Source organism: Triturus cristatus, chromosome 12 (assembly GCF_964204655.1).
Source record: "Triturus cristatus chromosome 12, aTriCri1.1, whole genome shotgun sequence".
Lineage (NCBI taxonomy): Eukaryota > Metazoa > Chordata > Amphibia > Caudata > Salamandridae > Triturus > Triturus cristatus.
This window is the reverse complement of record NC_140595.1, coordinates 594,387,884-594,402,490: the sequence shown is the minus strand read 5'-3', so window position 1 is coordinate 594,402,490 and position 14,607 is coordinate 594,387,884. Positions and strand designations below refer to the sequence as shown.

The 14,607-nt window shown below is 37.2% G+C and overlaps 3 long non-coding RNA genes across 3 annotated transcripts; all 3 read left to right on the top strand.

The window, feature by feature from the left end:
• The first annotated feature begins 1,228 nt into the window (after positions 1–1,228).
• LOC146776340 (uncharacterized) lies at positions 1,229–2,200 on the top strand. Its single transcript, XR_014972254.1, has 3 exons — positions 1,229–1,404; positions 1,657–1,735; positions 2,036–2,200. It is a non-coding gene; the product is annotated as an uncharacterized LOC146776340 (long non-coding RNA).
• A 4,222-nt stretch (positions 2,201–6,422) lies between these two features.
• Positions 6,423–7,394, top strand: LOC146776339 (uncharacterized). Its single transcript, XR_014972255.1, has 3 exons — positions 6,423–6,598; positions 6,851–6,929; positions 7,230–7,394. It is a non-coding gene; the product is annotated as an uncharacterized LOC146776339 (long non-coding RNA).
• Positions 7,395–11,616: 4,222 nt separating this feature from the next.
• LOC146776338 (uncharacterized) lies at positions 11,617–12,588 on the top strand. The gene is made up of 3 exons (XR_014972265.1): positions 11,617–11,792; positions 12,045–12,123; positions 12,424–12,588. It is a non-coding gene; the product is annotated as an uncharacterized LOC146776338 (long non-coding RNA).
• The last annotated feature ends 2,019 nt before the right edge of the window (positions 12,589–14,607 follow it).

The following is a 14,607-nucleotide window of genomic DNA, read 5'->3' as shown; positions in this document are numbered from 1 at the left end:
AATTGTCCAAAATAACTGGAAAATAATTGAGCCTTTGGGAATTTCGAAACCTTTGTTTGCTTTTAAAAAAGGTAAAAATATCCGACAACAACTCGTGAGGGCTACAAGACAGACAGAAATACCAAGAAAAGATCTGCGGAACCTCCTGCAATTACCACCGGTAGTTGGTCACTTCCGATGCCAAAACTGTGTGGCATGTAATCTAACAGAAGACTCCAAACAGTTGGAGATTAATGGCCTTACGCACTACCAAAAAACATTTTCCAATTGCAATTCAAAAAATGCAATTTATTGCATAAAGTGTCCTTGTAATAAATATTACATAGGCCAGACAACACAGCATGTAAAGAAACGTATATTGCAACACAAATCAAGAATTAAATGTAAAGTTCAGGGGGCCCCATTGGTGCAGCATTTTCAGAACCATCTGCATTCAGAAAATGACTTAAAATGGTCAGTAATGTGTTTAGTCGGTAATTTCGAAAAAACTGAGTTACAAACAAAACTTAACAGATTAGAGGCCAGACTAATAGCGAAATATCATACCACAACGCTAGGCCTTAATGATAAAGATGAGATCTGGGCTCTTATACAATAATGGAGCGTAAAAAGGGTTCACATGTTCTTCAGACGTTGTTGCTTGCAATAGTCGGTTCGTACTTATCTACACTAATGTATTGTGGATAGCTAGAATGTAAGGAGTGGCGGTAATATACTGGGATATAAGGTAACTTTTCTACATTTTTTTGTATTTTATTTTCAATCTTGTTTAAGCAGGTATTTAATGAGTAAAAGAAAAGAAGAGCATATAACGCTAGTTTAGGGCATTTAATATTATTCAATTATCCCCACTCTGAATTGACTCCATTAGGACCTGATTAGGACTTTCCATGATGGCGGCAATAACATATATGTGCATTTTGGTGAATTTGGGTATTTATTCGTTTCCGTATGTATAAACTTACTGTTCTCCGTTTCAGTTGAATAGTAGTCCTTTTACTAGGTCTATGGTTGGCAATGTCGTTGTCTACCATCAACATAGAGAGAGTGGTCCTTTTATTATGTTTACGGCAATATTTGCCGGGTTTAAATAGACTTCCGCATTACGTGACATCGGACGCGATCCGTGTAGACTGGAGGGAGAAGGAACGTTAGAAGTGGGTCCTGTGTATAAACTTCGAGGTAAGGAGACGTACGATTCGGCAAAAGTGTAAATATACCTACCGTTACACCAAGGCTAAAGAGAATTGATACTTAGATTTGGTTTTTTTATTGGTTCTATTGACAGAGTTGAGAGCGAGGCGACCTCAAGCAGTGCTAAAACAGTGTATATGCACAAACATATGCAGAATACTTGAACCGTATAACGAGTGGTTTTGGAAGGGTCGAATAATTATACACAAGGTATGTACCACATATCCTTTTCAATAATAGGCAGGTTCTATTATCTAATTTCCCCTAATGGGTGTAACCTACGGTGTCAATTACTTTGGGTTTTCTCGTTTTAAATAACGATACAATCGATGCACTTTGAGATTATACTGACTTTAAGATAAAGGGTAACGGATGTGGGAGTCAGTGACTTGGAAATAGATACATTGATTATAGGTGGAGTGATTTTCCATTGAGATAATTTTTGGTTTTGATTGCTTTTAGCCCGCCAAAATAATTTATAGAAAAAAGAAAGAAAGAAAAGACGATTATTTGTTCCGACCATACCCTAATTGGACAATAGGTAATATGCAGTTTTCAATATAAGGTATTTTAAGTTTATTCAACATACCACATATTAATACACCTAATTGCTTTACATTCACTGTCGGTGATATATTAGATTGGGTTGTAAGGTTGTTATACACTCTGGGTGTTTTATTTGAAGTTCTACGTTTTGTTGTATGAGCCGCCACTTCAGTTTTGAACTGTTGTAATATAACTGTAATCTAGTGTCTTTTAATATTATTCCTGTGCTTCTATGTATATAATCTAAATAGAGATAAGATGGATATTAATAGGGACAATTAATTTGTTCTTACAGGTTGTAAATTATTGGTTCGGATGCCCTAGTCCTGATGAGGCCAAAAGAGTTATTTGGCTGAAACGCGTCGACATTTATTTTGAAGACACTCACTGGATTATGATTTATGTTTTGACTTATTTGTGAAAGAGCACTCAAAATAATTAGGAGATTGTAAACGACAAAATCTCGTAGTGCGTCTTTAGTAGTGATCTTCTATATAAAGTAATTGATACATTTTTGGTTTTCATTGGAATCGCCGTTGACTTGGTCACAAAATTTAATAATACAGGTTTTGTTGGAGAAATAAATATTACTCCAGGGGAGAGATAATTCATCTATCTCTTCGCCTAAACTTATGTGAGAGTATCAGTCCCGAGGCATTATCTTTTTCTATATATCATTTACATTCCCAGATGCCGGAGGGTTATTTGGGTTCCCCCCTTTTTTGAAGAGATTTATATTTACACCTAGTTAGGTGTGAGGGTACTAACTATAAAAAGAGAGATACATCCTTTGAGAGTATTTGAGTAAAAGAAATAGTAAAGATATGAGTCAACTGGCTTTTCTAATTCTAATTTTATAAATATTTTGTTATTGTGTACACAGGAACAGGAATATAGTAGCTATAGACATTCATTGATATGACAGAACCCCTATTAGTGAGTTACACTGAAGAAGAAATAAGTGCCCTGTGCAAAATCCCTTCGTTACTAAGTGGAGATCAAACAGTCACACAGGTCCTGAATATTGATAAAGTTGAGAGATTGAAACAACTGAAAAAGAAAAACATTAGAACCCAACTTCATGCACAAGTGTTGCTGGAACATCTAAAAAACAACACCATCCCAGTTGGACTCCAAGTGAGAAATATTCCGGTAATCTTTATCACTGATAAGGCTTATTTGGGTAAATTTGGTGGAGTAGGTACAAAATGCTCCATAGATTGGATGGCATTATCAATAGAAACTGCCCTCAGACTGAATGAAGAAGAACTCAAAGAAATTCAGCTATTAGAACAAGAAATCTTGGGAGATACCACCATAAAAGACTCTAAATCTTTGTTGGAAACAGTCGAAAAAACAATAGCGGAATTCAAAATTCATACCACAAATCAAAAAACTACAAAAGTGGCTAGAGACATAAAAAACTTTAAATTGGAAGAGATTTACCCTTATTTAAAGGAAGATTTTTATCAGAACAATAATCCCAGCTCCCTAAATCTGCAATATAGGGGTAGATCACGAAATAAATTCATTACTTTTTCAGACACCTCCTCAGATTCTGACCAAGGGTCCTATAATAATTATCATCCAAACCCACAATATCCCAGATCCCAACCTTTTTTTGGCAGAGGCCGGTATCGAGGGAGAGGAGGAGGAACAAGATGGAGAGGATACAATACACAAGTTGGCCAATATCACCAACAAGGCCAATATCAGACTCCAGAACAATATCAAAATCAGGATCCAGAGACTTTCAGAACCAGGAAGAAGACATACAGACGTTGAATATAAACAACTTACATAAGCAAGATAGATTAGAGACTATACCTATATATAATCTATCTAAATACACGCCCACTCAAACAGAAGTGTTGGTTTTGAATAAAGGGTTATCTTTTGTTCCCACAGCCCTACAAAATCCTGTGGACACTAAAACTGAGATTCTACACTTTTTGAGAAAGGTTAGGCTTCAAGCCTTCTTCTTAGAAAAAGAAAAAAATGAACAGTTAAATATTAGTGGCCTAAGAAATAAATCAAATTTCATCCCAGAAAGCATTCTTCTGCCTACAGAAATTTTGATCTTCGAGGAACAAATTCTAAGAGAACTTGACGCATTACAAAACAAGAAAGTTTTTTTCAATGCTAACTGCAGTAAACAGGAATTTCAAGCCCTTAAAGATTTAGCCAATAACCCTACAATAATAATTAAGCCGGCTGATAAAGGGGGTGGAATCGTGCTTTGGGATACAGACAAATATGATCATGAAGTTATTCGACAATTGTCTAATCCAATGCATTACAGATTACTGGGAACTAACCCTACACTCGAGTTAAAATCAGAGATCTTTGAGATTACCAAAGATGGTTTAGAGGGAGGTTGGTTATGTAAGAACGAGTTTGATTATCTCAATAGTGACAAAACTAAGACACCAAGTATATATGTTTTACCAAAGGTGCACAAAACATTGATAGATCCACCAGGTAGACCCATTGTGTCTGCATGTGGTTCTATTTTGGAACCATTGGCCAAATACATTGATACTTTTCTGATTCCTTTGGTGAAAAAGACTCCATCCTATGTGAGAGATACAATGGATTTGATATCGAAGGTAGAAGGATTACCTTATAACAGAGAAAAACAACTTCTGGTGTCCTTCGATATCGAATCCTTGTATACCAACATTCCACAAGATGAGGCATTGGCTGTCATGCAATATAAACTGGATGAAAGAGATCGCCCCCATCAAGTTCCTACCGAATTCATAATAGCCCTAGCTACTTTATGCTTAAAAAATAATTTTTTTAATTTCAAAGAAAATTTGTACTTGCAAGTATCGGGAGTCGCAATGGGCTGCAGTTTTTCACCTGAAATAGCTAACCTAGTTATGGCTGAATTCGAAAAAAGATGGATATATAGTGACACCAACCCATTTTTAACCAATATTGGGTTTTGGTGTCGCTATATAGATGATATTTTTATGATTTGGGATGGAGATGATACATGTCTACAAGACTTTCACAACTGGCTAAACTCAAGAACAGCTGAATTTAACTTCACTAAAAGTGCTGACCATGACAAAATAAACTTTCTGGATGTCTTTATCCAACAGGAAAATGAAGTACTGGGGGTTTGTCTATACACTAAACCGACAGACCGTAACACTCTTTTACATTTTACAAGTAGCCACCCACGTACTTTAAAGGAAAATTTGCCGTACGGACAATTTCTCCGTGTAAGAAGAAATTGTACAAACAAAAAAGACTTTTTCACTAATGCAGAGATATTAAAAGACAAATTAATAACTCGAGGATACCCGAAAAAATTAGTGAAAGGTGCACTCAAAAGAGCGTGGTACACCCCGAGGGAAGTCTTATTAGTTCCAAAAGCAAAGGATAAAATCACTCCATTGACATGTGTGTTGACTTTTGATCCAAAAGCTAATAAAGTCAAAAAAATTGTCCAAAATAACTGGAAAATAATTGAGCCTTTGGGAATTTCGAAACCTTTGTTTGCTTTTAAAAAAGGTAAAAATATCCGACAACAACTCGTGAGGGCTACAAGACAGACAGAAATACCAAGAAAAGATCTGCGGAACCTCCTGCAATTACCACCGGTAGTTGGTCACTTCCGATGCCAAAACTGTGTGGCATGTAATCTAACAGAAGACTCCAAACAGTTGGAGATTAATGGCCTTACGCACTACCAAAAAACATTTTCCAATTGCAATTCAAAAAATGCAATTTATTGCATAAAGTGTCCTTGTAATAAATATTACATAGGCCAGACAACACAGCATGTAAAGAAACGTATATTGCAACACAAATCAAGAATTAAATGTAAAGTTCAGGGGGCCCCATTGGTGCAGCATTTTCAGAACCATCTGCATTCAGAAAATGACTTAAAATGGTCAGTAATGTGTTTAGTCGGTAATTTCGAAAAAACTGAGTTACAAACAAAACTTAACAGATTAGAGGCCAGACTAATAGCGAAATATCATACCACAACGCTAGGCCTTAATGATAAAGATGAGATCTGGGCTCTTATACAATAATGGAGCGTAAAAAGGGTTCACATGTTCTTCAGACGTTGTTGCTTGCAATAGTCGGTTCGTACTTATCTACACTAATGTATTGTGGATAGCTAGAATGTAAGGAGTGGCGGTAATATACTGGGATATAAGGTAACTTTTCTACATTTTTTTGTATTTTATTTTCAATCTTGTTTAAGCAGGTATTTAATGAGTAAAAGAAAAGAAGAGCATATAACGCTAGTTTAGGGCATTTAATATTATTCAATTATCCCCACTCTGAATTGACTCCATTAGGACCTGATTAGGACTTTCCATGATGGCGGCAATAACATATATGTGCATTTTGGTGAATTTGGGTATTTATTCGTTTCCGTATGTATAAACTTACTGTTCTCCGTTTCAGTTGAATAGTAGTCCTTTTACTAGGTCTATGGTTGGCAATGTCGTTGTCTACCATCAACATAGAGAGAGTGGTCCTTTTATTATGTTTACGGCAATATTTGCCGGGTTTAAATAGACTTCCGCATTACGTGACATCGGACGCGATCCGTGTAGACTGGAGGGAGAAGGAACGTTAGAAGTGGGTCCTGTGTATAAACTTCGAGGTAAGGAGACGTACGATTCGGCAAAAGTGTAAATATACCTACCGTTACACCAAGGCTAAAGAGAATTGATACTTAGATTTGGTTTTTTTATTGGTTCTATTGACAGAGTTGAGAGCGAGGCGACCTCAAGCAGTGCTAAAACAGTGTATATGCACAAACATATGCAGAATACTTGAACCGTATAACGAGTGGTTTTGGAAGGGTCGAATAATTATACACAAGGTATGTACCACATATCCTTTTCAATAATAGGCAGGTTCTATTATCTAATTTCCCCTAATGGGTGTAACCTACGGTGTCAATTACTTTGGGTTTTCTCGTTTTAAATAACGATACAATCGATGCACTTTGAGATTATACTGACTTTAAGATAAAGGGTAACGGATGTGGGAGTCAGTGACTTGGAAATAGATACATTGATTATAGGTGGAGTGATTTTCCATTGAGATAATTTTTGGTTTTGATTGCTTTTAGCCCGCCAAAATAATTTATAGAAAAAAGAAAGAAAGAAAAGACGATTATTTGTTCCGACCATACCCTAATTGGACAATAGGTAATATGCAGTTTTCAATATAAGGTATTTTAAGTTTATTCAACATACCACATATTAATACACCTAATTGCTTTACATTCACTGTCGGTGATATATTAGATTGGGTTGTAAGGTTGTTATACACTCTGGGTGTTTTATTTGAAGTTCTACGTTTTGTTGTATGAGCCGCCACTTCAGTTTTGAACTGTTGTAATATAACTGTAATCTAGTGTCTTTTAATATTATTCCTGTGCTTCTATGTATATAATCTAAATAGAGATAAGATGGATATTAATAGGGACAATTAATTTGTTCTTACAGGTTGTAAATTATTGGTTCGGATGCCCTAGTCCTGATGAGGCCAAAAGAGTTATTTGGCTGAAACGCGTCGACATTTATTTTGAAGACACTCACTGGATTATGATTTATGTTTTGACTTATTTGTGAAAGAGCACTCAAAATAATTAGGAGATTGTAAACGACAAAATCTCGTAGTGCGTCTTTAGTAGTGATCTTCTATATAAAGTAATTGATACATTTTTGGTTTTCATTGGAATCGCCGTTGACTTGGTCACAAAATTTAATAATACAGGTTTTGTTGGAGAAATAAATATTACTCCAGGGGAGAGATAATTCATCTATCTCTTCGCCTAAACTTATGTGAGAGTATCAGTCCCGAGGCATTATCTTTTTCTATATATCATTTACATTCCCAGATGCCGGAGGGTTATTTGGGTTCCCCCCTTTTTTGAAGAGATTTATATTTACACCTAGTTAGGTGTGAGGGTACTAACTATAAAAAGAGAGATACATCCTTTGAGAGTATTTGAGTAAAAGAAATAGTAAAGATATGAGTCAACTGGCTTTTCTAATTCTAATTTTATAAATATTTTGTTATTGTGTACACAGGAACAGGAATATAGTAGCTATAGACATTCATTGATATGACAGAACCCCTATTAGTGAGTTACACTGAAGAAGAAATAAGTGCCCTGTGCAAAATCCCTTCGTTACTAAGTGGAGATCAAACAGTCACACAGGTCCTGAATATTGATAAAGTTGAGAGATTGAAACAACTGAAAAAGAAAAACATTAGAACCCAACTTCATGCACAAGTGTTGCTGGAACATCTAAAAAACAACACCATCCCAGTTGGACTCCAAGTGAGAAATATTCCGGTAATCTTTATCACTGATAAGGCTTATTTGGGTAAATTTGGTGGAGTAGGTACAAAATGCTCCATAGATTGGATGGCATTATCAATAGAAACTGCCCTCAGACTGAATGAAGAAGAACTCAAAGAAATTCAGCTATTAGAACAAGAAATCTTGGGAGATACCACCATAAAAGACTCTAAATCTTTGTTGGAAACAGTCGAAAAAACAATAGCGGAATTCAAAATTCATACCACAAATCAAAAAACTACAAAAGTGGCTAGAGACATAAAAAACTTTAAATTGGAAGAGATTTACCCTTATTTAAAGGAAGATTTTTATCAGAACAATAATCCCAGCTCCCTAAATCTGCAATATAGGGGTAGATCACGAAATAAATTCATTACTTTTTCAGACACCTCCTCAGATTCTGACCAAGGGTCCTATAATAATTATCATCCAAACCCACAATATCCCAGATCCCAACCTTTTTTTGGCAGAGGCCGGTATCGAGGGAGAGGAGGAGGAACAAGATGGAGAGGATACAATACACAAGTTGGCCAATATCACCAACAAGGCCAATATCAGACTCCAGAACAATATCAAAATCAGGATCCAGAGACTTTCAGAACCAGGAAGAAGACATACAGACGTTGAATATAAACAACTTACATAAGCAAGATAGATTAGAGACTATACCTATATATAATCTATCTAAATACACGCCCACTCAAACAGAAGTGTTGGTTTTGAATAAAGGGTTATCTTTTGTTCCCACAGCCCTACAAAATCCTGTGGACACTAAAACTGAGATTCTACACTTTTTGAGAAAGGTTAGGCTTCAAGCCTTCTTCTTAGAAAAAGAAAAAAATGAACAGTTAAATATTAGTGGCCTAAGAAATAAATCAAATTTCATCCCAGAAAGCATTCTTCTGCCTACAGAAATTTTGATCTTCGAGGAACAAATTCTAAGAGAACTTGACGCATTACAAAACAAGAAAGTTTTTTTCAATGCTAACTGCAGTAAACAGGAATTTCAAGCCCTTAAAGATTTAGCCAATAACCCTACAATAATAATTAAGCCGGCTGATAAAGGGGGTGGAATCGTGCTTTGGGATACAGACAAATATGATCATGAAGTTATTCGACAATTGTCTAATCCAATGCATTACAGATTACTGGGAACTAACCCTACACTCGAGTTAAAATCAGAGATCTTTGAGATTACCAAAGATGGTTTAGAGGGAGGTTGGTTATGTAAGAACGAGTTTGATTATCTCAATAGTGACAAAACTAAGACACCAAGTATATATGTTTTACCAAAGGTGCACAAAACATTGATAGATCCACCAGGTAGACCCATTGTGTCTGCATGTGGTTCTATTTTGGAACCATTGGCCAAATACATTGATACTTTTCTGATTCCTTTGGTGAAAAAGACTCCATCCTATGTGAGAGATACAATGGATTTGATATCGAAGGTAGAAGGATTACCTTATAACAGAGAAAAACAACTTCTGGTGTCCTTCGATATCGAATCCTTGTATACCAACATTCCACAAGATGAGGCATTGGCTGTCATGCAATATAAACTGGATGAAAGAGATCGCCCCCATCAAGTTCCTACCGAATTCATAATAGCCCTAGCTACTTTATGCTTAAAAAATAATTTTTTTAATTTCAAAGAAAATTTGTACTTGCAAGTATCGGGAGTCGCAATGGGCTGCAGTTTTTCACCTGAAATAGCTAACCTAGTTATGGCTGAATTCGAAAAAAGATGGATATATAGTGACACCAACCCATTTTTAACCAATATTGGGTTTTGGTGTCGCTATATAGATGATATTTTTATGATTTGGGATGGAGATGATACATGTCTACAAGACTTTCACAACTGGCTAAACTCAAGAACAGCTGAATTTAACTTCACTAAAAGTGCTGACCATGACAAAATAAACTTTCTGGATGTCTTTATCCAACAGGAAAATGAAGTACTGGGGGTTTGTCTATACACTAAACCGACAGACCGTAACACTCTTTTACATTTTACAAGTAGCCACCCACGTACTTTAAAGGAAAATTTGCCGTACGGACAATTTCTCCGTGTAAGAAGAAATTGTACAAACAAAAAAGACTTTTTCACTAATGCAGAGATATTAAAAGACAAATTAATAACTCGAGGATACCCGAAAAAATTAGTGAAAGGTGCACTCAAAAGAGCGTGGTACACCCCGAGGGAAGTCTTATTAGTTCCAAAAGCAAAGGATAAAATCACTCCATTGACATGTGTGTTGACTTTTGATCCAAAAGCTAATAAAGTCAAAAAAATTGTCCAAAATAACTGGAAAATAATTGAGCCTTTGGGAATTTCGAAACCTTTGTTTGCTTTTAAAAAAGGTAAAAATATCCGACAACAACTCGTGAGGGCTACAAGACAGACAGAAATACCAAGAAAAGATCTGCGGAACCTCCTGCAATTACCACCGGTAGTTGGTCACTTCCGATGCCAAAACTGTGTGGCATGTAATCTAACAGAAGACTCCAAACAGTTGGAGATTAATGGCCTTACGCACTACCAAAAAACATTTTCCAATTGCAATTCAAAAAATGCAATTTATTGCATAAAGTGTCCTTGTAATAAATATTACATAGGCCAGACAACACAGCATGTAAAGAAACGTATATTGCAACACAAATCAAGAATTAAATGTAAAGTTCAGGGGGCCCCATTGGTGCAGCATTTTCAGAACCATCTGCATTCAGAAAATGACTTAAAATGGTCAGTAATGTGTTTAGTCGGTAATTTCGAAAAAACTGAGTTACAAACAAAACTTAACAGATTAGAGGCCAGACTAATAGCGAAATATCATACCACAACGCTAGGCCTTAATGATAAAGATGAGATCTGGGCTCTTATACAATAATGGAGCGTAAAAAGGGTTCACATGTTCTTCAGACGTTGTTGCTTGCAATAGTCGGTTCGTACTTATCTACACTAATGTATTGTGGATAGCTAGAATGTAAGGAGTGGCGGTAATATACTGGGATATAAGGTAACTTTTCTACATTTTTTTGTATTTTATTTTCAATCTTGTTTAAGCAGGTATTTAATGAGTAAAAGAAAAGAAGAGCATATAACGCTAGTTTAGGGCATTTAATATTATTCAATTATCCCCACTCTGAATTGACTCCATTAGGACCTGATTAGGACTTTCCATGATGGCGGCAATAACATATATGTGCATTTTGGTGAATTTGGGTATTTATTCGTTTCCGTATGTATAAACTTACTGTTCTCCGTTTCAGTTGAATAGTAGTCCTTTTACTAGGTCTATGGTTGGCAATGTCGTTGTCTACCATCAACATAGAGAGAGTGGTCCTTTTATTATGTTTACGGCAATATTTGCCGGGTTTAAATAGACTTCCGCATTACGTGACATCGGACGCGATCCGTGTAGACTGGAGGGAGAAGGAACGTTAGAAGTGGGTCCTGTGTATAAACTTCGAGGTAAGGAGACGTACGATTCGGCAAAAGTGTAAATATACCTACCGTTACACCAAGGCTAAAGAGAATTGATACTTAGATTTGGTTTTTTTATTGGTTCTATTGACAGAGTTGAGAGCGAGGCGACCTCAAGCAGTGCTAAAACAGTGTATATGCACAAACATATGCAGAATACTTGAACCGTATAACGAGTGGTTTTGGAAGGGTCGAATAATTATACACAAGGTATGTACCACATATCCTTTTCAATAATAGGCAGGTTCTATTATCTAATTTCCCCTAATGGGTGTAACCTACGGTGTCAATTACTTTGGGTTTTCTCGTTTTAAATAACGATACAATCGATGCACTTTGAGATTATACTGACTTTAAGATAAAGGGTAACGGATGTGGGAGTCAGTGACTTGGAAATAGATACATTGATTATAGGTGGAGTGATTTTCCATTGAGATAATTTTTGGTTTTGATTGCTTTTAGCCCGCCAAAATAATTTATAGAAAAAAGAAAGAAAGAAAAGACGATTATTTGTTCCGACCATACCCTAATTGGACAATAGGTAATATGCAGTTTTCAATATAAGGTATTTTAAGTTTATTCAACATACCACATATTAATACACCTAATTGCTTTACATTCACTGTCGGTGATATATTAGATTGGGTTGTAAGGTTGTTATACACTCTGGGTGTTTTATTTGAAGTTCTACGTTTTGTTGTATGAGCCGCCACTTCAGTTTTGAACTGTTGTAATATAACTGTAATCTAGTGTCTTTTAATATTATTCCTGTGCTTCTATGTATATAATCTAAATAGAGATAAGATGGATATTAATAGGGACAATTAATTTGTTCTTACAGGTTGTAAATTATTGGTTCGGATGCCCTAGTCCTGATGAGGCCAAAAGAGTTATTTGGCTGAAACGCGTCGACATTTATTTTGAAGACACTCACTGGATTATGATTTATGTTTTGACTTATTTGTGAAAGAGCACTCAAAATAATTAGGAGATTGTAAACGACAAAATCTCGTAGTGCGTCTTTAGTAGTGATCTTCTATATAAAGTAATTGATACATTTTTGGTTTTCATTGGAATCGCCGTTGACTTGGTCACAAAATTTAATAATACAGGTTTTGTTGGAGAAATAAATATTACTCCAGGGGAGAGATAATTCATCTATCTCTTCGCCTAAACTTATGTGAGAGTATCAGTCCCGAGGCATTATCTTTTTCTATATATCAGCAGCTCAGGAGCAAGGCAGAGCTGTCTGTTGGTCTCAGGGCTGGCAAAGCACTGTTGCTGCAGTCCAGGTACATGCTGCTGCAGCTCAGGAGCAAGGCAGAGCTGTTCGTTGGTCTCAGGGCTGGCAAAGCACTGTTGCTGCAGTCCAGGTACATGCTGCTGCAGCTCAGGAGCAAGGCAGAGCTGTTTGTTGGTCTCAGGGCTGGCAAAGCACTGTTGCTGCAGTCCAGGTACATGCTGCTGCAGCTCAGGAGCAAGGCAGAGCTGTTTGTTGGTCTCAGGGCTGGCAAAGCACTGTTGCTGCAGTCCAGGTACATGCTGCTGCAGCTCAGGAGCAAGGCAGAGCTGTTTGTTGGTCTCAGGGCTGGCAAAGCACTGTTGCTGCAGTCCAGGTACATGCTGCTGCAGCTTAGGAGCAAGGCAGAGCTGTTCGTTGGTCTCAGGGCTGGCAAAGCACTGTTGCTGCAGTCCAGGTACATGCTGCTGCAGCTCAGGAGCAAGGCAGAGCTGTTTGTTGGTCTCAGGGCTGGCAAAGCACTGTTGCTGCAGTCGAGGTACATGCTGCTGCAGCTCAGGAGCAAGGCAGAGGTGTTTGTTGGTCTCAGGGCTGATGTAGCACTGCATTCCAGCTCAGGAACGAGGAACATAGGACGAGGTGTTTTTTTGGCTCTCGGAGCTGGAATATCAGTGTTGTTGTAATCCATGAGCTGGATTTATCTGTATCGTTGTTGGCACAAAAGGTACTTTTTCTAAAGTACATTATGTAGCATTGCATCTTTTCCCAAGGCACATGCAACTTAAATGTGTATTTACCCCCTAAACTGTCTAAATTCACCAATTTGTTAAGCTAAAAGAATGCTCTTATTTTGTTAAAATCTGTTTTATTCGTTTTCCCATTACATATAAGCATGGTTATGATACATACGGTATTAGCAACATTTGTTTCACCCATTGACATTTGGCCGTTTAAGAGCTGCATATGCTAAGTTACCAACAGCACCATTAAATACATTTCATAAGTATAACACTGGAGCGCATGAAAAATAACCATTAGTGATCACTATAAGAGTGATCCAGGCTCCACTCATTGGGAATTACAGATCCAAACAGTATGTACTTCAAACAACATATTATAGCATGAACTTCCTGCACGGCTACCTAAATTGTGCTTGCACAGTCGATAGTTCCCATCTCTCAATGCTACATGTATTATGTATATATTCATTTAGGTGAATGGCAGCTCCCATGCCTGTGGCTACCACCATTGATTTAAAGTCCCTTAAGAGGCAGGTTTCGGCTAGTAGCGGTGGGTGAGGTGATGACCACACTAAGTGAAAGGTGTGTTGCAATACCCATCATGTCCTACGAAGTCTCCATCAGAATGGGCGCTGTGAACTACAGAGGTGGCTAGTATCTTAGTGTGCAGGTCAGCCATAAGGGTGTCCCAGTGAGTAGCAATGGGATATTTCCGCAGACCCAAATTGTCCTTTCTTTGTAGGACAGTGCGAACTGCCTGAGCCCAGTTGGTGAATGAACAGAGCTAGGCATCAATGTAGGGGGGATCAGGAAACTTCCATCTGCGAGTAATTAGGGGCTTGGCCAATATCAAACCCAGATCAATAAAATGAGATATGACTTTGTATTTCTTGCCCCTTCGATACATCCCCAAAATGCATACTTCCCACATGAAAATGAGTATCCTGTCCATTCAGTGTGATAGTCGGTCCATTATGGCTACCCAATAGTGGCGCAATGAGGGAAAGGCCACAGCATGTGCAGAAGGTCTGCATTTATCAACTGG